At 45.4% G+C, this 23,575-nt stretch overlaps 1 protein-coding gene across 1 annotated transcript in view; it reads right to left on the bottom strand.

Annotated features, from left to right (window-relative positions):
* Positions 1–10,356, bottom strand: part of LOC144805764 (uncharacterized) — a 60,423-nt gene extending 50,067 nt beyond the window's left edge. The window contains exon 1 of the mRNA XM_078672253.1: positions 10,208–10,356. The gene's annotated coding sequence lies outside the window, so the exon portion shown is untranslated. The remainder of the gene's footprint in view (positions 1–10,207) is intronic.
* Between the last annotated feature and the right edge of the window lie 13,219 nt (positions 10,357–23,575).

Below are 23,575 nucleotides of genomic sequence, written 5' to 3'. Positions count from 1 at the left end.
GGCTACAGAAATCCACACTGCCAGAAATTAAGCAACACTTGACTTTACTTAAAGACGGTACTGACTTGCGAGATTTCATAATGGGACCTCGCAAACAGCGTCAAAAACGTTTCATATACGCCGGTATATACGCTGCTTACAACGAAGCTTGGAAAGTAATGCAAATTGATACTGCAGCAAAAATACGAGAAATTGATCGTATAAATTTGGAAAAATCACTTTCTGTAGTGGACAATGGGTTAACGACTCTGTCCTCCAGGATTTATTCATTGGACAGTATTGCATCATCTGCTATTGATATAATAGAGCAGGACTTGCTAATGTTACTACATGGTCAGTCCTAATTACGTTCTATTGTACAGCTAGGCTGGACGTTGCAAAACCTGCGTTCAGGCTACGTGCCATGGCGTCTAATCAACACAACGTCATTATTCTCTATCTTTAACCTTACTGATAAACAATTCAGTTTGGCACAAAAAGGAGCAGACTATATGATTCTGAGCATTGAAAAACTTGAGAGATTACCATTGACAATGTCAGAGAGACCTGTCATTGAATGGATAATACACGTAATTATTACAATTCCGATAACAACTTTCCAGTTTAAGTATTGCCAAATGCCAAAAATATATACCAGCAGGCCTGTATGAAAGGTTGGGTAAAGGATACATCAAATCAACCTGGAAATTACCTTACACTCATAGATGTTGGAGTGGGAGAAATAAAGAGGTATTCCTTATGGTAACAATTGTAAACAATCACTAAGCGGTACACTTATGTGTCAAGGTATTAACTTGCATGGAGCCTGCGAAGGTTCATCGAATAACCTTTCATGTCATCTGCATGGCACTCCTGCAACACAGATAGAGCCTTTTTTCAGGCAGCTTTCCAACTGCAGTTACGTTCTAATAAGTGACCACAGCTGTTGTGGCATGGTGCTCGGAAAAGCCTATATCGTAACCGTCACATCCAGGGTCATTTGCTGTATGCAAGTATTTTATCCTATCAGCAATCCAGACATAGAGGCAACACTTTGGCCTTCTCTGAATATCTCTTCTATTCGAATTGATACTTTAAGCAGAATGAAGTCTATTCTTTTACAGACAACTGTGCCTTTAACCTCGTCCAAAGAGACGTATGATCTGCAGGTTGCAAGGACAGCGGCAGAGATACACTCCCTATTATCAACAAATTGCCCCGTACATTTAGTAGAAGTGTTAAGTCAGATTTTTAACATGTCTGATACCAGTGGCATCGCACATGTATTTAAGACAATGTTTCAGGGCTATTAGCACCATTTGAAGCAGTCCTGAACATCTTCCCGAATTGTGTGCATTCATTATTTGGCGGCCTGCCTCTTCTTTTGGGACTTGTAGAAGGAATTTTATTTTGCTCCTTCTGCTCCGATATGGCAAGCCAAGCCACAGACAAAACCCTAGCTACAATGGAAGAAACGATCCTAGCAATACGCTACCGGGACCAAATCACTAAAGTGCTCGGATTAGCCCTGCTAAGAGATCTAAGTGCAACCTGGTTTCTTTCATTCAGACCAATCTGGCAAGATTGCAACTTACCTGTGCTTCGATGTCTGCTATGCGGAGAAGAATGCGTGTTGGACATCTGTCTTACACTACCATCAGCAGTACCAATGGATATCGATACTTTGCTCGGTCCGGTAACGACTCATGCAACGTATTGTCCCCAGCGGCTACCTATTCTGATGGCGGCATTCGTTGAGACTTCACCATTACGAGTAGGTGGCGGTGAAGTACGAGATGAACGCAGCACCACACAGGTACAACCTTCTGAGAGCATTGCTGATCCAGACATCGATGATAGCAATCACTCTCACATATGCACAATTTCAGCTTTTTCGGACTTGGTCGAACTTTCACCTACTGTTGTAGACCAATTTTTCACAAGCCTGTCTGATATGATGTTCTCTCCTAGCAACGAGAATAACTTTTAAAACAACGAGCACACAGCGTTCCCTGAACTCTGAGTTCGGCCTTCAGTTTTGATAAACAACACTACTGAAAACAATTGGAACTATTTTTCCCCTGAAAACGAAATTATAATTTTTTACATTTCCAAAATATTTACCTTTTTTTTGGCACATGGTACTCTGCTTAAAGTAGAACTATTCTTAGAGAACAGAGCTTCTATTTTTAGGAACTCTAGAGACAATATTTTACATCAGCCTCTAGCATATGTACAGTATTGTATAAATATGTGATGAAATGGTCTCGACCTTCTTTTCTGTATTCAGAGCCATTTCATAAATGTAATTTTCGCAAATCATTCAGACGATATTTATATATGCATTATCTGAATGATACAACTGCTTAAGAAACGTACAGTATAATACTCATTTTTCGTGTATATACCATATACCATTTCAAATGCAATCAATGTATTTTGGGGAGGGTTGGAAAACACATGCATCGTTATATGTTTGCTATTGCTTAGTATTTTTAGTAATGATTGACATAATACGTGGAGTGGGTGTTGTGAATCGATCTAGGACCCTAATTAAATATTCCCGATTCATGCCCTTATGTGGTTATAACAAAACATATCCTTATAAAGGCATAAGAATCATGTCCATATTTAGTCATAGCCAATGCAGTCCTAATACGGCAAGGCTACTCCCATGGATTCCTAGAAAGTACAACGTGTTCTTTAAACAAATCCAAGCCTCCAGCAGACCGGGAATTCCCCTTGCTTTTGTCTTGATTTGCGCAAGAACTCCTGGAGTCCAGAACATACTATTAGTTCTTAGTGACGTCTTATGTCAAACCTTATATCAAACACGGCACCTTCCAGGTATAAATATACCAACGTTGCCTTAAGCAAATACACGGTGGTAGTTTGGAGCAGAGCGGCTATCTACTTGCCCGAAGCCCAGCTGATGCGAGAGCTGAAGGAAGCCGACCCTCCCATTGACGCACTGAGAGAGACGCTGTCTTTTCTCCTGCCGAGAAATCCAGCTCCGGTGTTTCCAGTCACCCTTGCGGGTTACTGGGAGATCTAGTCCTGAGAGAGAGATACAAGACCTCCTTCATTCTAAAAACCAAGGTACGGAGCTGACTAAAACCTTAAGAGAATTCTTGATTCAGATTCTTGGCAAACAACCAACTTAACTTAAACTGCTACTCACTTACTCCTTCCCACGTATTAGGCTTAGGTCAGGTACACCGGGGTAGGCGTATATTAGAAGCACCAGTTGAGTACGTTAGTCAATGTTTTTATGTATGTATATATTTTAACCATTTTAAAGTATCATATGGCTAAGAAACCATATCAATGCTTTTACAGTATTATTTCATAATACTCCTTTTACTGTACGCAATTTACTTCATGATAAGTATTGCAACTGTGGCAATTCATTTCTCTTGCATGAGAAAGAAGACTGCTTAATAAATAACAACTTTTATTGAAAACGCCTGTCTCTCTATTTCTCTGCACTCTGGTGAAACTAAAGCATGCACGATTGACTGAGTGAAATAGTTGTCTATTGTTTTCACACGACTCTGGAGATACACTCTTATTCTGAGGGAGCAAAGTTGTCATGTTTATACGGTTGTCAGAAACGAATCCCTTCTTGTCTATTCAGGGAAGTTAACACCTCCTTGTTCACTCGAGAAAGTTTCTAGTGACCTCTGAGCTAGCTGGCAAAATTAATTAAGTTTAATATAGTCAGTAGAGACCTAGATAACCTCGTCCTACGTCTAAACTGCTGTCTATATTATTCCAATGCGCAGAGCCTATTGGGAAAATAGGAACTACACTACACTGGTTTCCTGGGAGACAGTGGGGCTGGGCCTAGTGGAATTCACCCTGTGGTGCCACGTAAGGCCATTAGGCGTGACGCGGGGCACCTGGAAGGCTTCAGGAAGCTTGCGGAGGTCTTCCATAAGAGTGCGCGCACGCTAAGAAGCGCACCCTACCGGGAGGAAGACTTACCCGGATAAACTGGGGGTGAGTCCACCCAGACTTGGACGCTGATGAAGGGTTTCCCAAAGACGGAGAGGGTGAAGATGAGGAGGTGTTTGGGGATGATGACAATTCCTCCGACGATATGTTTGATTCGGGCAGGTCTTGGCGTCCACGTTATTCTTGTTCTGATGTTGGTGATGGAGCTCAGGTTTATGTGGATATGTTTGACCCTTCCTGTATCTTTCGACCTCGGAGTTCTGATTGGGTACCTGATAAGAAGACGGTGGATTATGTTGCCGCAAAGATTAGGCAGCCTCTTTCTCAATAGGTGAGATCCCGCCTTAGGTCAGAATGCCCTAGACCGTCTTTTCCCAACCGCGTTGCTAGTACCCCAGAGTTGGACCCCAAGCTCTGCACATTTTTTGCTAAATACATGAAGGATCCAAAAAAGGGGATAGATCGTTCCTGGAGGGCTTGTCAGGACAAGCTTCTTGATGTTGTGGAACCCCTAACTAAAATCATTGAGTTAGCGGAACGGTCCAGAGAGTCAGGCCTTCCTCTCCCGACGGACGATAAAGCGGGATGGGCGCAAAGGGCAATGTGTCTCTTGGGCAATGGCATTTGTGCCCTCTCCGCCGAGCGTCGCCGTTACCTACTTTTGAAAATTGATTCCAAATTAGGAGAACTGTCTTCCTACGAGGCAGGTTCAGTAGCTCAAGGTATGCTCTTTGGTGATCCCTTCGTTAAGGAGCTAGGAAAGTTTGTAGCCACCTTTTCTGCCCTGGATAAGGTTTTTGGGGGGGCCGGGCGAGGCAGGGGTCGCTCTTCCGGCCGACAATGAAACCACGGTCCCAATAGAGACCAGGCAAAAAAATAATGGATGGAACGATGGCAGACAAGGAACATTCTATCCTTCCTGTGGAGGCAAGGGACAAGGCAGAGGCCGTGGTGGCAACAAGAATGCACGAGCTTGAAAATCCTCTCTCCTGTTCGTCTGGGGGCAGGATTTCTCTGTTTCTAGCAAACTGGGCGGATTTAACGTCAGATCCTTGGGTGTTAGAGACAGTTCAAGGGTTTCACATAGAGTTCTACAGGTCCCCCATCCAAACATCTCATCCTCGCCCTTTGGTTTTTTCAGACTCAGAGACCGATCTGATAGATCACGAGGTTCTAGATCTTCTTTCAAAAGGTGCTATCACTCTCTCCCATCTTCATCCGTGCGGATTCTTAAGCAATATTATTCTGGTAGGAAAGAAAGAAAAAGGCTTCAGACCGGTTATCAATCTCAGGTCCTTCTACGAGTGGTTAGTTTACCGGCACTTCAAGATGGAGGGAATTCATCTGCTTAGGGACCTTCTTCTCCAGAACGATTGGTTCGTCCGATTAGACCTCAAAGATGCGTATCTGTCAGTTCCAATTCCCCCCCCCCCCCCCCCCATTGCAGGTTCCTGCAATTCCAGTGGAAGGGTCAAACTTACGAATTCAAAACTCTTCCCTTTGGTCTCTCAACAGCTCCTTGGTGTTTTACCAAGCTTCTTCGTCCTGTGGTGGAACATCTCCGCACCAAGGGTATTCGACTAATAATTTACCTGGACGATATCCTGCTCATGGATCAATCCAGGGATCATCTTATCCTTCACTTACAGATTACAATATCCCTATTACAGAATCTGGGGTTCACCATCAATGTCCAGAAATCGGACCTGGTTCCCCAACAGAGCATGATCTTTCTAGGCTTTCGCATCAACACGAGGGATGCCTCCTTGAATCTTCCTTCTCAGAAGATTTCAAAGATCAAGAAGGAGATTCGACAGGTTCTCCGCAGAGACAGGATATCCCTGCGACAGCTGGCCAGGATTGTTGGTTTGTTACGTCCTCGACTCAAGCCATCTTTCCAGGTCCTCTACATTACAGGGTCCTGCAGAGGTTGAAGGCCTCCCACCTGCGCAGGGGTCTCACTTACTCGGAGCTGATCTCCCTTTCCTCGGAGGCCAGGGCGGAACTTCTTTGGTGGATGGACCATATGGAGGCCTGGAATGGGAGAGCGATCTTCGGATCCCATCCGGATCTAGTGATAGAATCGGATGCCAGTCGCCTCGGCTGGGGTGCCAGATGCGGCTTTCATTTCGGTGGGAGGTCGGTGGACGTAAGAGGAACTCCTTCTCCATATCAATTGCCTGGAACTCCTAGCGGGCTCCTTTGCCATTCGATCTTTCACGACCAACAGAGTGTCCTGTTGTGTCCTTCTCAGGATGGACAACACGACGGCGGTGAGGTACATCAATCGCCTTGGAGGTACTCATTTCAAGATTCTGGCGGATCTCGCCAAGGATTTTTGGCATTACTGCCTCCAACATCAGATTTCGGTGATGGCAGAGTATCCCCTGGGAGATCAGAATTGTGTGGCAGACTGGAATTCCAGGAATTTCAGGGATGCCAGCGATTGGAGACTAGATCCCGGAGTGTTCTCTCAGATTGTGTCCCTTTGGGGCCTTCCCCTAGTTGATCTTTTTGCATCCAGATGGAACGCTCAGGTTCCCCGTTTCTTCAGCTGGACACGGGATCCGGGAGCAGAGGCAGTGGACGTTTTCCTTCAGGATTGGTCGGGGATACCAGCTTACGTGTTTCCACCCTTCCTTTTCATCCAAAGGGTTGCAACCCAGGTCCGCAGACAGAGGGCCTCTCTGATCCTGATCACTCTAATTTGGAGAGCCCAGATTTGGTTTCCGTCCCTTCTAGAATTATCTTGGGACAGACCTCTTCGGTTGCCGTCTTTCAACAACATCCCCTCAGACCCTCTGGGACTTCCTCACCCCCTGGTTCTCCAAGGCCATCTACATCTTATGGCATGGAGGACTTCAGAGACGTTGGACTGACGTCTCGCTTTCCAGAGAAGCTGAACTCCTTATGCAGCAGGCTTGGGCCCCGGGCACTACCAAGCGATACAGATCAGCTTGGAGAAGATGGGTTCATTGGTGTGTGGCAAAACACCTGGATCCCGTGGGCGCCTGCGTTGCAGAAGTTGTGAACTTCCTATCGGAACTTTTTAATCAGAAATTAGCCTATTGCACTATCAACTCTTTTAGGCCGGTCATTTCTGCTGGTCACTCTCTCGTGGATGGGGCTCCGATTGGGGAGCACCCATTGGTTTGTAAGCTTTTGAAAGGCATACGTCTTTCACGTCCGCCGGAGCCTCTATTTCTTGTAAGAGAGTGTCGGATGTCAGGGCCCTTGATATTTCTGCCTGTGTTTTTTCCCCGGAAGGTGTTACCTTTACCATCTCCAGGAGAACTAAATCAAGTACGAGGTCAGTAATCTATCCTGCTTTTCCAGATTCTCCGAAATTGTGTGTTGTTCAATGTTTAAAATCTTATGAAGATATGACTTTGGAGGTTCGTCCTCCGGGTGAACGGCAACTTCTGATTGCCATTAAAAAACCGTTTCAGGCGGTATCTTCTCCTACCATTGCTAGATGGGTCAAATGGATTATGACTGAATCTGGTATTGGCGTCAGGCATTTTGGGGCTCATTCTAGTAGGGGAGCAATGGCCTCCAAGTCTGTCCAGGTAGGTTGCAGGTTGGGGACATTATGAATGCAGCTGATTGGTCTTCAGAATCTACTTTTAAGAAATTCTATTAAACAAATTCATGAAGCCGTTGCGCTGGTGGAGAGTAAGCTTTGAACTTTCATAATCCTCGCCCCTGCTTCCTGACATAGAATGAGAAATTTCCTAGTTATCACAAAGGAAAGTTTCAATTCTATTAAGGACACGGAGTCGAGGATTATCCCACCCTGGCTTTTCGAGCCTCCCTCCCTTACGCTTGGAGGTCTTGCTGGATTTCGTATTTCTACATATCAGGAGAGTAATGGTTTCTTATATTTATGGTATTTTGTGCATTGATCTTATTCTGTACATTTGCACGTTCTATTTCTCTTTTGGTTATGCTACTGATAGTACTTTTGCATTTGCATTTTATCTTGCTCTGTGGTTCTTCTCTTCGTTTTCTGTTGCCCTAGGATCTGATCAGAAGACGGATTAATCTGGGGACGACTTAACTTCCTGCAGCGACGAAAGAGGACGGACTTCGTCGAGGGAGCTGCTTTATGTATTCGGCTGGACTATGATTGGTGGACTGGCTCCCATGGTTACTGTTGTGCCTCATGGGATATGTAATTGGCAGCCTGTGTTTTTTCTGTTTCTTCTAACTTGCTGTTAATAAAATGAAGAAAGGTCATGCATAACCCTCGCCTCCGCGTCCTTAAAAGAATTGAAACTTTCCTTTGTGATAACTAGGAAATTTCTCATTTGTTGAGAATTTGGTGTTCTATTCTGCACTGGGCTGTGGGACTATCTGGACTGAATGTGTGTTCCAATATACCTGCCTTTGATTCTGCATGCTCGGCACAGAGGCCAGTTGGGCTGGGACCATTGACTGAGACATCCCATTTGGTGCCTTCTAATTCGTGTTCCAGTTTCCCAGGTTCCTGCAAACATCGCACAGATCATGTCTTATTCTGCACATTATTAGTGTTTGAGGTATTTAAATTGCCACTGTCAGTAAAACCGATACCCTAAGCGGTGCCGCACTGGCCGTAACAGGCTTCCGGTGTTTCCCCGGGAGGCTGGAACAGTGGGGACCGATTGTTCAGTGCTGGTCACTGGGGGCTGGTTTTGCTGTGGTGTTGCTATATCACCCCCAGCAACAAAAGAGGCAGGGAGCTGGTCCGTCAAAATTGTCAGGCCTGGTTTGGGTTCCCAGTCCGGCCCTGACCCAGAGGAACAACATTTCCTCCTTGCATATACTGAACATCATTACTCTGCACACCAACGCCGTGCATTTCCAAATTCATACCAGGAACAAACCCAGAATCAAAACAAGAATACAATCCATGAGAACCACTTTCGTCACCCGTTTGGAAAAATGTTGTCTGAGCGATCATTATTTTTATTTTGATCTTCTTCTGCTTAGTAATAAAATTGTCACTAGAGTACTTTGGTTACAACAAAATCTCATCCAGAATGTTAGTCTGCAGCCCCTCACATTAAGCACTAACATCTGGATGCAACGCTAAATGATGCGTCCTCTTTTACCCGGTCTTCGACTTTGCAATATTGTCTGCAAATCTGCAATAATCTCTTGTAATATATAATAAAATATTTGGAGGCGCTTCACTCTGTGGCTCTTCAATTAGCCAGTTTACAAACAACTTACACTCATTCCACAAATCTCTTGGAACAACAATTAACAAACTTAAACTCAGCTCTCGACCACCCTGCCTGGACAAACACCTTCTATGAACCACCCAAACACAGGACAGGCCTCAACTCATCTGCACCCCTGGGCAGGCCTCTCCCCTTCTGCACCCCTGGACAGGCCTCATCTCCTCTGCACCCCTGGACAGGCCTGCACCCCTGGACAGGCCTCACCTCCTTTGCACCCCTTGACAGGCCTCACCTCCTCTGCACCCCTGGACAGGCCTCTCCTCCTCTGCACCGCTAGACAGGCCTGCACCGCTAGACAGGCCTGCACCCCTGGACAGGCCTCACCTTCTTTGCACCCCTTGACAGGCCTCACCTCCTCTGCACCACTGGACAGGCCTCTCCTCCTCTGTACCGCTAGACAGGCCACACCTCCTCTGCACCCATGGACATGCCTCACCTCCTCTGCCCACCTGGACAGGCCTTACCTCCTCTGCACACATGGACAGGCCTAACCTCCTCTGCACTCCTGGACAGGCCTCACCTCATCTGCACCCCTGGACAGGCCTCACCTCATCTGCACCCCTGGCCTCTCCTCCTCTGCACCCCTGGACAGGCCTCACCTCCTCTGCACCCCTGGAAAGGCCTCACCTCCTCTGTACCCCTGGACAGGCCTCTCCTCCTCTGCCCCCTGGACAGGCCTCACCTCCTCTGCACCCCTGGCCAGGCCTCACATCCTCTTCAACCCTTCTGGACAGGCTCCGACTCCTTTGAACCCCAGCTCAAGGCCTCACCTCCTCTGCACCCCTGGAAAGGCCTCACCTCCTCTGTACCCCTGGACAGGCCTCACCTCCTCTGCCCCTCCTCTGGACAGGCCTCTCCTCCTCTGCACCCCATGGATATGCCTCACCTCCTCTGACCCTGGGCAGGCCGCACCTCCTCCGCTCCCCACTCATCCTCAGCAGCAGGAAGAGCTGAGCTCTCCTGATGTCACCATGAATGCCAGGGGGGGGAATCTGATCCATGGATTCATAAATTGCAGCCAAGTGAGTTAGCAGCTCTCCTACCTGATCAGAAACCTGTCCAGGTTCTCTCCTCCTCCTGGGGGCCTGTGGGGGGCAGGGGCAGATCTGGGGTCTGAGGGGGGTTCTGTGAGGGTCTGAAGATGGAGGTAACTGCAAACACAGACAGACAGGGCCCCTTCCTCCTCTGCAACAGGCTGGGCACAGAGCACAGGGAGAAAGTGATGTCACCCCCTCTGCTGGTGCTGTCTCTGCCACCGCTGACCTGGAAGAGGAAACCCTTCTCTTTTTCATCCAATGTGCAGCTCAGTGGGTTTCATCAGCAGGCGAGGATCGCCCTCTGGTGGCCGCTGACGGAACCGCCGCCTCCAGGCTCCAAGAGTGAATACATTTCACATAAACAAGCATTTATACCTGTAAAGACCTGGGATTTCAGATGTCTCAGACAGGAATGTTTTTAAGGGTCAGACAGTTCAAGTACAGGGCCTCACCCTTGGCTGCTGCTGTAAAAAAGCATTTATAGCTTCACTTCAGATGAGCATCTTCCAAACATTGTTGTATAGGACTTAAGAGTATTTACAGAAAGGTGACAACTGGAAGCGACAGTCGGTATTTCAATGAATATATCTGTATTTCATTGAATATATCTGTATTTCAATGAATATATCTGTATTTCAATGAATATATCAGAATATCAGTCAGTTTTCCAATTAAACTGGGCAGCTTATTTATTCTTTTAAATAATTTATTTGCAGTTGTTCAAATCCACAACATCCTAGATAGCAAAGTAAACAGAGGTAAATACCATGGAGTTTAAGACACCAGATCAGTGACAATGAGGCATAGGTCATGTGTCAAAGCGACAATTGAAGGAGCTTATTTCTAATTTTCCTGTGTCTGTGGGTTATTCCTTATATTTGATACAGTTTTATATCCTCAAACAAAACTGAAATGTAGGTTCTAATTAGGTTTTGAGTTTCTGGTTTAAGAGCACAACTGTCTCCTAAAATATTAAGATAGCGGTCTCTTCCAGGCTTTGTTTTTTTGTTTCCAGTAACCACCATCCTCTCTCAACAAAGATTCATTGACCAAAAATAAAGCAATATATCTTTGAAACAATTAATTCCTAAGATAGGACAACCAAGTATGAACCAGAAGTTCCTCACACAGTTTGCATTGTATCATAAACATGAGTGGGTATTACTGGTCTGAAGAACAGGGGAGGGGCATTTCATTACTCAAAAATATTCTACTCTTTCACATAGGCTCTTATATCACAGTACGCTCGTCATCAATACACCATTGATCAGCGAGTGTGTCAACTCTTTGTAGCATTGTCATACAAGCAGCCTTGAGTGCCTCGACAGTGACATTAGTTCGGAGGTGCATACATCAGAGCCCTCAAGCCTCACTCATCACGAGTGACACTAACACATTTGGAGGTCGGTCTGAAGTCTCACTCAAACCTGGTCCATACTTCAAAACTATGGGGATTAACTAGAACTTCACAAGTGACTACTCGGCACAGAGCAGGGGAGGGAGATTCACAAGGATTATTTTAAAGAACTCGCTATTTTAACAAAGCCAGTTTCCAAGCACTCAAAGTGTTTACCGATAAGAGACTAAGGGCCAGACGTAGGCAGCTAAATACCGGTCAGTAATGGCCACAAATCAGTGAATTTTCCGTTACAGACCGGTATTTAGCCCTTTCCAATGTAGGAGGCTGTAAATAAGGATTCGGTAATTTACCGATTCGTTATTCTAAGGAATCGGTAACATTCCAATTCCTTATTTTAAGGAATCAGTAAATTACCGAATCCTTAAAACCTAAGTAGGTATTACTTAAGTGAGTGCATTTTTGCTTTAAGGATTCTCTATTTACCACCAACTACAAGTTGGTGGTAAATACCGAATACCTTTAAAAAGCAATTATTTGCTTTTTTCAAAGTGCCATGTGGCAGACATACATGCCCTTAGGGCATGTATGTGCGCCACATGTGCACACATGCATGATTCAGGGGTGTAACAGGGTGTCAATGTGACACCCAGCAACCCTTAAATATTCTCCCGCTATTACCGATTCGGTATTTACCGAATCGGTAATAGTGAATGGCTTCCTATTCATTCCAGGGCCATAGGAATAAATGGGAAGGTATTCCTCATTACCAAATCGGTATTACTGATTCGGTAATAAGCAATATTACCGAATCGGTAAATTTTATCTATTTTTACCTACATCATATTTACCGATTCTTAAATACCGAATCGGTAAAATTCGGTATTTAAGAATCAGTAAATTGAGATTACCTACATCGGACCCTAAAGGTATAATAAGGAGATAGCGATGCCTAAGATTTTATTTCATACCAATCAAGTTACTTCCTGTGTAGACTTGGCTAACCAAATGCAGCAATAGCAGGCAGAAAAGGCTTACTTTAAGGTCCAGTACCGTCTAATCTATGTTTCTTCCATACAATAGGGGATTCAACAAACTTTATTCGGTTTTATAAATGGAAAAAAACCATAAAAGTCATAGAAAGGATGCTTTTTTGCAGCATGCTGCTGGGGTTCTGGACAAGGAGATTGAACTGGCTATTAGACAATTATCTCGCTCACCTTTCCACCCTTCCCTAGGGGTTTCTTCTGTTGCTCCATATACTGGTTCCCATACTCAGTCCCCTCAAGTAGGCTTGGTGGACATACCTCAAGATATGCCTCAAGACCAGGCTGGGGGTATCGTTCCCCTTACACCAGTTGTTGTCACACGGGTCAGTGCCCAGTCTCCAATTTTTAGGTCAGCCCCTGACATGACCCCTGGCAATGGGTGGTGCCCAGGAGACGCTAAGAGGAAGCGCCCCTCGGGTGGGTGCCCTTGTAAATGAAAAAGAACATTGTAATGTAAATGTAAATTGATACTTGTATAGCGCACTACTCACCCACAAGGGTCTCAAGGCGCTTGTACGAATACCGCTGTGGAACCCATCCTGGCTTTCCCTGTGAGGTGTCCACTCCTGGGCACCCCCAAGGTGGAGGCCAGGCATCCTTAGCGTTGTGGGGGCCATTGTGGAGATTAAGCAAGCTATTGCCCAGAGTTGCAGAGTGGGACTCTATGATTGGAATAGGCACCGAGGCGAGAATTATCAGGTACGTGGAATTTTTTAGGTCAAGACCCGCCAAGGCGGGAAATTGAACCCTGGTCCCGGGCTAGACCTCTGCATCAGGGTCTGCCGCTCTAACCATTGAGCCACACTTCTCCACATTGGATCACAGTCATCTTCAGCAGTCCACCCAGAAGTGCCTAACCTGGATGCTATTTCGTTAGACATGCTCAAAGCAGCCTTGCTGTCAGCATTTGGAACTAAATTGGACTCCATCCTACTCCGAGTTTCTGCAATGGAAAGCAACCTGTCTGCACTGATAGCTACTTGCAAAGGGACTGTGTCCTTCTATCCACAAGTATCCCTCCTACAAGGCCTATGATCGCGACCACCATTTCCAGTCCCAGTAGTAGTGGCACAGTAGCAGGAGCCAGAGCAGTGTCTATCACAAAGCAGCCTAGTCACATGGTAGGAGATACAACGGCACCTATTGCCCAGGACTGACCCTCAGCACTATCCAGCCAACCGGAGGGGGGCACCCAGAACAGAGTATCTTTTCAGTCTCTGCAATCTCAGGGTTTCAAAGTGGGCGGATTGTACAGTTCCGATGATAGGTGTGATGTACCATAACAAATCAAATCCAGACCATACTTACCAACGCCCGATAATTACTAAATTAGTCAATCAGTCGGCAGTGAAGAAGAGGCAATCGTTTATTCTATATAGACTCTGCGCAGAGGAGCCCCCTCGTCAGCACACAGTCAGTGCACCGAGAAGACTCCCGAATTACACGTGAGATCAATCCTTTATACAAACACACGTTACATGAACTAACCATATTTGGCAGCATTCCAATAGGTATGAGATCTTTCGGGAAGGACCATATATGGGAGACAAAGAGAGCTTAGAAGTCTGTTTCTTCTATTAGAAGGAAGGTCAGTCAGGGTAACTCCCTTTCGTCTTAGTACATGGGAGTAATGGCCTGGCGCCAGCAAGAATGCGCTTATCGTCCCTTAACACCCCAGATGTGACCTTGGGCCTTAGTAAAGAAAAACAGTCATGAGTTCAGCTGTCCAGTAACTCAGCTAATTGGGACCTGAGCGATATATTCAGCAGGCAACACGTGATAGCCGCCCAGGCCCTGGTCGACAGATTCAAAATGGAGTCTTCGTGATCTCTCGAACTAGGATGCAATTTAGCCTATTTACAAGGAGCTCGACTACACTCGGTTGCTAATATAGAAATAACGCATAAATGAGAACACATATACATACAGCTATATCATGCTAACAAATATAACGTTAGCAACTATGCAAAAACAAATCTGTCCCTCAGATTCACCCTTTTAGCATGATGTAGCTAAATCAATCTTCAAAAATACCTTCATCTATCTGCATCAATTCTTGTATTTCTTGTTGTATCATTTGGGGCTTTTCCTTGATGGGCGGTGACGGTACCAGGGCAGAAGATACTCTCCTAGCACAATAGGAACAGCAGGCAGGGCCACAGTGTATGCATAAACAACAAGTAAAGAGGAATCCCGCTATACCTATCAGAATCATCAGAATCTTCCATCCTCAGGCCGACAAAAAATCCCAAAACCAACCAGTAAGTGACCAATTCCCTGTATCTGTGTATTTCGGATGCTAATCGGTGCAACTTTTGTATGGCCAGATGGACAGATGGGGCGGAGTCAGGAATGTATACACAGCAGGAGCTGCCAATCATGCGGCATGCTCCTCCTCGATCCGCTAGGATAACGTCCAATACCATACGGTTTTGGAGCGAGACAAGTCTCGTAGCCTGAAGCTCTACTGACAAATTGGTTAATATGCCGGCTGTAGTATTAATAACCCTCTCGACTAATCTTGATAATCGTCTTACTTACTTACTGGTTGTTATAGGTCCCCATATTGGAAACACTCCCTTTACTATATCGACGAAAGGCTGCTCAGGGATATCCATCTGGTCTACCTCAGACGTGTCCAACTCTTTTTTCTCTCTATTAATTAGCGACCCAAGGCCATCCAGTCTATGATCCTTGTGGTAATTTGAGGGAGCAATGTATACAGGTGGGTGTAGGAAGGATAAATAACAATGACCCATCCATCCCCGGGGAAGCCAGGTATATGCATTTTCTCCACAGACGAAATACACATTTGGGGGCGTTATCAATGGTGGACTAGTGAAAGTGCGGAGTCGGTACGTATAATTACACTGGCTATCCCCTAAGGAAATATGTCCTGCTCCTTGTATGCAGAATGCAGAGGTGCTGTTCAACATAGGTACTGGGATAGGTTTATCATCAGTGACATTTCGATCGTGAAAATACTGAGTAAAGTTGAACTCCGCAAAATCTAGAATTTCTGTCCTCAACCAAGTTACATTTTCATATTCAGTATACAAGTTCATACACGCCTTGCGGTCCAAAGACCCTTCCCCAATATTCCCCTGTGGGTCAAAACCTTGATGTACCTCTATATAGGTCAGAATCATCTCGTAATCCTTTTCCGTGTATCGGGAGGCATCTACAGTGTAATGTAAGTACATCATACTTAATAATTTGAACCATGCTTCACAACTTCCTAAATAGGATAGCGGCAGTGAGATGAAAAGGTCATGTCGATGCATTACAGAGGGTAATAATCCACAAACCCAACAATTGGTCGTATTAGTAGCACTGTGAGTCTGATGCAGCATTTCTACAAATACATTCTAAGCATAGGTCTGACGGTGTCTTTCCTTGTGGGGAGCTAACGTAAAGAAATGATGCTCTGGGGGTGGGGTAGAGGTTCCTATTATTGTATGCACAGGGTGATGCAATTCTAAATATAAAAACACACTCATGATTACAATAAACAATACTGCAATAGTCGTCACAAAAGCAACCTTCACTCTGGTTGTCCATGACGAAAACATAGGTACATAAATGGGCATATATCGGGGAGCAAGAGGATGCTCCTCCTCTGGCATAAACCGACCAAAAGGATACATTCTCACTAAAAGTCCAAACTATTCTAGGAACAATGCAGTCCGTCCTGCCAGAGGGTGTTTCTTTCCTGTGTCTGTCTAGAGCCTCACAGGCAGGCTCCTATCGTTCATCAAAAGAACAAATCTATTCACTGATTTTCCAGAATCACAAGCTGGCCCTTTTCCTTCAGTCTTTCTTTCTGAACAGAGCAACACAGAGTTCCAGCTCCCAACGGGTTCAGTCCAGTGTCTCGCTCAGTATTCCCAAATTCTTCCAGCAAGTCCCTACTACTCAAGTCTTTCCCTATCTCCTATCATCATTGGGAATACCGCGCCGGTTTTCTGGGCCCCAGGTTGTATCGAGCTTGACCTGACAATTCCTGATCATTGAACAAAACAGGCGTGGTGGCCTCCAAAGCGCCAAGTTTCCCCTGTACCCTCCTTTCAACTACTGGAGCAACAAACTCAGAGGCCAATTCTGCACTTGATGAGGTAGCCTCTTTCGTGCTCCTGGCTCCCCTGTCTCGCCCTTCACACTCCTGGGCTTGGGAAAAGGGAACCATACGGGGAGCTCTTTCACTTTCCTGGGTCAATATTCCTTCTGAATTCAGGCAATCAGATGGGAGGGGCAGAGGTACTCGCTTTGCATGGGCCACATGTACCCAATGCTTCCGTCCGGTCACCTTCACTGCCGTTCGGGTGGCCAGCAAGATCTGTGCTTGAATCTTTGCCATCTTCAACTTCAAAACACCATTATATTTTTCCACCAACCCAGCTGACTGAGGATGTCGAGCAGCATGACATTTTTGATTTATATGCAACCCGTTACAGATGTTCTTGATAAGAGCAGCGTTAAAATGGGTCCCATTGTCCGTCCATATGACCAGAGGGACCCCATATCTTGGGATACACTCTTTTATTAGGGCCTTTGCAGTCGCTAATGCAGTATTTTCCTTAGTAGGGAAAGCTTCTACCCACTTACTGAATGTACACACCACTACCAAAACATACTTTAAATTATTCACTCTCTAGTTGAATATAATCCATTTGAAGCACCTCGAAAGGTAAAGAAGGTGGTGCGAAATTTCCACTAAGAACAGGTTCTCTCCCTCCAGGACTATGTCGCAAACAAACCATACAATGTTGAACCAAATGGATGGCAGTTTTAGCAATGTTGGGATTATTCCAAACCGGGTCCAATAGTTTACTAATTCCCTTCGCTCCTATGTGAGCAGTCCCATGTGCCATCGTCACTACAGCATTAACAAAAGCATTAGGAAGCATCCATCTTTGCTTTTCACTCAAATCAACCCAGCACCCGTTATCATCCAACCTCCCTACTTCATTTTCCCAACGAGCTAGTTCATCCAGTGTTGCCTCCTTCTGCATTTCCTGGACACTTTCCATTGTGTTACCAAACATATCAGTCTCCTCCACCCATTGAGTTGAGTTCACATACATGGGGGGACACTATGGATCTGGCTGTCTCCTTCGCAGTCTGATCAGCGAAAGCATTTCCTTCTCCCACTGTATCCACTATAGCTTTGTGGGCACTACATTTAATAATGGCTACCTTCTTGGGCAAAGTTAGCGCAGTCAACAACCTCAATATCAAAGGGCCATGTTGTATTCATTGGCCATGATAAGTGAAAAATCCCCGTTCTGCCCACAACCTCCCAAAACTATGGGCGACACTGAAGGCATACTGGCTATCGGTATAAATATTTACTGCCAGTCCTTCACTCAATTCACATGCTCGTAAAAGGGCCATTAATTCAGCTGCCTGCGCAGAATTATAGGGAACTCGAGACGTTTAAACTACAGTACGCAAAGTGGTAATCGCATACGCAGCTGTTGTTGTGCCATCTGGTAAATTAAAGCAAGAGCCATCCACATACAACTCCCCTTCGGGCTCAGATAGGGGCGTGTCAGTAAGATCCACCCGTCCCTTCGTTTCTTCTTCTGTCCGAAATGTACAATCATGTATGTCATTATTTGGTTCATCCGAAGGAAGGGGTAGCAACGTGGTTGGGTTCAAAGTGGCACATCGTTTGATAGTGATATGGGGGGCAAACAAGGTTAATTCATATCCAGTAAGAAGTGCACTAGTAAGGTGCTGTTTATTAAATAGCGTGTCCACTGCATGTGGTACCATCACTGTGAGATCAGAATTTAACACGAGTCCTTCCGACTGCCTAATGGCCACTGCCACTGCGGAAGTAGCCCTCAGACAGCTAGGAAGTGCTCTAGCCACATGGTCCAATACTGCTGAAAAATAAGCACAAGGTCTTAACTTACCACCAAAACCTTGTGTTAACACTGAAAGCGAACAACCATCTACCTCATGCACATAAAGTACAAAAGGCTTCTGGTAGGCTGGAGTTCCTCCAACAGGTGCAGAGCAAAGAGAAGTTTTCAAAGAATCAAAGGCTTCCTGACATTCATCCATCCAGGGTAAGGGCTCATGCACTTCTTTCGTAATCAAATGTAACAATGGTTTAGTAAGAAGAGAAAAGTTAGGAATACACTGGTGACAGTAAGAGGTAATGCCAAGAAATGCACGAACATCTCGTTGAGTACGAGGAACAGGCATGTTAGATATAGCAGACACACGTTCGGGAGTCAGTTTCCTCCCCTCTTTCGACAGTAGATGACCGAGATAAGTCACCTCCTGTCGACAATATTGAAATTTGGAAAGAGACACTTTGTTACCATGTGCCGCCAAGTGGGACAGAAATTTAACCGCCGCCTCCTTGCAGCCTTCCTCTGTATCAGATGCCACCAGCAAGTCATCGACATACTGGAGGAGCACATTTCCTGGAGGCAAGGTCAATTCATCCAAGATGACCTTTAAAGCCTGGCTATAAATACTAGGACTTTCTGTATAGCGTTGAGGAGCGCGACAAAATCTGAAACTGCGGCCTGATAATGAGAAGCCAAAAATATGTCTGCTCTCAGGATGTATAGGAATGCTAAAGAAAGCATTCTTTAGATCGATAGCTGAGAAATATTTAGCCGTAGGAGGGATCATAGTAAGTATCTTTGTAGTATCAGAAACCACTGGATACTGTGGCACTACCAATTTATTAACCTCCCGGAGGTCAATTACAAAGCGGTACGTATCAGCTTAATCAGGACTGCTCCCAATAGGAGCCTTCTTCAAGATCGGTAATTTAGGACTATTACAAATATTAGAAGCTGTTTCTTCCACCACCCCTTTATCAATCAAATCCTGACTTATCAACATTAATGCCTTTTCACCAGCTTGGGATATTTTATACTGTGGAATACGGGGAAAACGAATGTTTGGTTTCAATGTAATAAAAACTGGTGGGATATTTAGTAACCCTACATCAGTATCCCCAGCTGCCCATAAGGCAGGGGGAATGTTTGCCAGCTCTGGAGGAAGCTGATCAGTTTTCATGAAGTTCTGCTTAGTATATTCTTCTGGTGTTTGGTAAGTTTTCTCCACATTGCGACGTCAACAAGAATGGAGAATCCACTGTGACCGGACCCACCGTGAATGCAAGGGGCTTTGAAATAGGACTCACCACGGGGTTACCCGAAAAACCCACCAACACATTATTTTGCCCGGACAGAGCAGCCCCTGGGACCAACGAATGAGAAATTGAACTGTTCATTGCACCTGTGTCCACTAAGACATTTTCAGAAACTTCCATGATCTGTCCCTTTACATAGGGTCCCCTTTGATCAACAGGTACTGACACTTGGCCCCCTCTCTGTCCGTGGCTGTCCTATGCACAAAAATATCTGTCCGACTCACTTGTTCCATAATCTTCATTATAATACTACTTTCCGTTATTTCTATCGAAATAATTCCCTCCAGACTCACTTCGTGTCATTTCATCTCGTCTCATATCACCCCGGTCAGTACCACCTCGTCCTCTGCCTCTAACTCTACCTCGCATGAGTCTGTTCTGAGTGGGGAGGTAGGGACACTGAGATCGCCAATGTCCTTCCTCTTTACAATAAGCACACTGATTCGGTCCCAAAGTGACAGCTGGCCCTTCTTCTCTTCTTTCAGTTCCTGCCCCCCTTTGACCAGTTCCCCTTGCTCTTCCATTCCAGCCTCGCCCCCCAGCCACCTGTTGCAATAAGACTCGAATTTTAAGATCCTTAGTCTTCTTATCTGTTCTATCCTTACTCTCGTTTTCCCTATGCTCGTAATACTGAGCCATGCTCAATATAATTGATGGGGTAGAGGTGGTCCAAGTACTTTCGGCGGCTTGAAGCCGTGCCGATACTTCCGGCAATAAATTAGTGACAAAACGATTAACAAACAATCTTATTCCTTCTTCCACGGACTGATCATGCCCACTAAAATCAATAAATACCCCTTCAAATTGAGTAAAGAAATCTGATACACTTTCATATTTCTTTTGTTTACATGCAGTTAATTTATCCCAATCTACTTTTCGAGGAGGGATTAAAGTGTGCATATATGCATTTATTCGAGCTGGCAGGGCCAGAATTTCAGCTCTTGGTTTATCTCCAGGTTTCCGCTCCCGTCCCAAGATTTAAGCTGATCCCATGTCCCTCCTAATTCATTTGCATGGGGTTGATCATGTACCTGGCGCCATACATCGATGGGGAACAATAATCCCAAAAATAGTCCTATATCAGCTAACGTCATTACTGCTGAGGAGGTTGCCTCAGTGAGTTCTTTGTAATAGGCAGTAGGCTTTTTACGTGGATCAGGTAATTGTGATTTTACGGAAAGAACCTCACTTCTCTTCCAAGGAGTATATACCCACTGCTCCTGAAATCGAGCCTCCACGTGAGCTCTAATAACTTCATTAGCATTGTCTTTAAGTTTGGCGATTACGGGGTGATAAATGGGGTGGACTTCCCGCATCGGGTGCTGAAAGTTCCAAGCCGGACTATTAGTAAACAATCATTGCCGGTATCGCAAAATGGTAACCAAATTCCCATACACATATTCCTGACCTAATTCAAATTTATGGGCCCGATCCACTATATCATATAAAATCTGGGGGGCCCTCCCATCTTCAAACTGCTGTTCCCATATTGAGATCAGACGGTTTACCATAGTTTCTAATGCATATTGCTGCATAACTGGTTCATAAACCTTCATAGTCCCCCAAATATCTTCAAGGGTATAAATAGTGTTGCGCACCCATTGGGACGTCTGATCTATTACTAGCTGCTTCTCCTCATATCCTACTATCGCCCGTGTATATAATCGCCGAGCACCCCTCAACCTGGGGGCTTGAGAGGAAGTCATGTCTGTCTTAACAGGAGTAGGGGTGGCTGACTCAGAGGGCCAGGCTACTGACGACGAAGGAGAAATTAAAGTCATTGGGGACGTAACAGAGGTCAACGGACCATCTGTCAACAAGGTTGCGGTGGCAGATGTCGTAGAGGGGGAAGCAAGAATAGCACTACTTGACACAGCAGAAACGGGGGGCGTAGGAGCAGTGGCCACCACGATGGGTGCGGAGGGGGCACTAGCTAAAGGTATCGCAGGATACACTCATTGTGGAACGTAAGGGGGCGGAGGACGGGCATTCAGTAGATCCTCTATTTCGTCCTCCGCCTCAGGGCGAACTGTGTAACTTGCATCTGTTTGTAATCGAAACTGTCTATCTATACATTCGATTTTCTTTTCTGTCTGATCTTTATCATATGCTATAGCTTTTTGCGTTATGGTCTGTCCATTCTGTATTTTTAACAATTTTTTCTCTCTAATTCGACGGCGTTTTGACTCTTTCTGCCATAACTGTAGAGCGTCAAACATTCCATGTCTACTTCGTTCTGAAAATAATCGGTCTTGTAAATACTGTATCTTTTTCTCATCGAAAGAGCCAGTTAGAGGCCATCTTAATTCTTCATTATCCTTTGTATACTTGTGCCATAAATTACTAAATAGAATGGGTGTAAGACCATGTTTCATATACATATCAAAATTTGGGCTGCCCTCCGGTGGGGCGGGTTGACTTTCATCTAATCGTATACTTTTTCGTCGACAACAACATCCAAAACATATTTTGCTAAAACGCGACATTTTTCTCTGACAACTGGTTCTTACACTCTGTTACACAGACTCAAAACATGGCCATGCTTCATTCACTCTCAACATATCATTAACCTCGCACCAACCATACACATTGAATTGACACACAATGTATTACAACAAGAAGGGAAACATTTTTCTTTTTCAAATTCTAAATCATGATTTCAAAAACAACCAAGGAACAGAGCCCATTGACTCCTGTTCATAGAGAAGTTGTGGCCCACTGGGCACCGGACCAAACAGAAACCAAACAAATCAGGCAGTCCAAAGACTACCAAGAGGCCATCAGACAGGAATTAACCACAGACCGGCCTACAGACCATCTCATGGGCCTCCCTGGTTCACTTTCAGGACTATTATGACAGAGCCCGCAGCCTTAGCGTCGCTTCAGATATGTCAAGAAGTCACCCAGTTACTGCCATGAGCATTTCCGAGTGCAGTCCGGCTGGGTGTGCAAACAAAACGCCACACCAGGGCGTCAGATCGTCACCTCTATTATTCCCAAAACAAGCCCGCGGAGCATCTGCCCATGCAGCCTCACTGCTACCCCATCAGATCTCCAAAACTCCTCGTGGTACGCCGACCACCAACCTAACCAAATCCAATTATTTCAACAACGTGGTTTAAAGAGCACAATCCATAAATAATAGGACCAATTTACTCACCTGGTGCACTCAGGTCTGATTGCGAGTTCTCCATTGCCCACTCCAGAAGATCAACTCGGATCGGTTCCCGGGTTACACCCGTAGGACTCCGGCGAGGGGTCACTAGCAGCAGGGGGCCCTCTGATCGCGAGAGCGGAGTCCGGTCAAATGACTTCCAGAAAATTGAGTCCGCCCCCTCGACCAAAGTACTTCCCTAATGTCCTTAATTCACCCGTGTTACGGGAGGACGACCCCATACACGGAGTCCCGGTGAGTCACCAACTGATGTACCATAACAAATCAAATCCAGACCATACTTACCAATGGCCCGATAATTACTAAATAAGTCAATCAGTCTGCAGTGAAGAAGAGGCAATGGTTTATTCTATACAGACTCTGCGCAGAGGAGCACCCTCGTCAGCACCCAGTCAGTGCACCGAGAAGACTCCCGAATTACACATGAGATCAATCCTTTAAACAAACACACGTTACATGAAATAACCATATTTGGCAGAATTCCAATAGGTATGAGATCTTTCGGGAAGGACCATATATGGGAGACAAAGGGAGCTTAGAAGTCTGTTTCTTCTATTAGAAGGAAGGTCAGTAAGGGTAACTCCCTTTCGTCTTGGTACATGGGAGTAAT

The sequence above is a fragment of the Lissotriton helveticus genome (genome assembly GCF_964261635.1).
Source record: "Lissotriton helveticus chromosome 1_1 unlocalized genomic scaffold, aLisHel1.1 SUPER_1_unloc_23, whole genome shotgun sequence".
Lineage (NCBI taxonomy): Eukaryota > Metazoa > Chordata > Amphibia > Caudata > Salamandridae > Lissotriton > Lissotriton helveticus.
The sequence above is the reverse complement of the archived record's forward strand: the minus strand, read 5'-3'. Positions and strand labels throughout refer to the sequence as shown.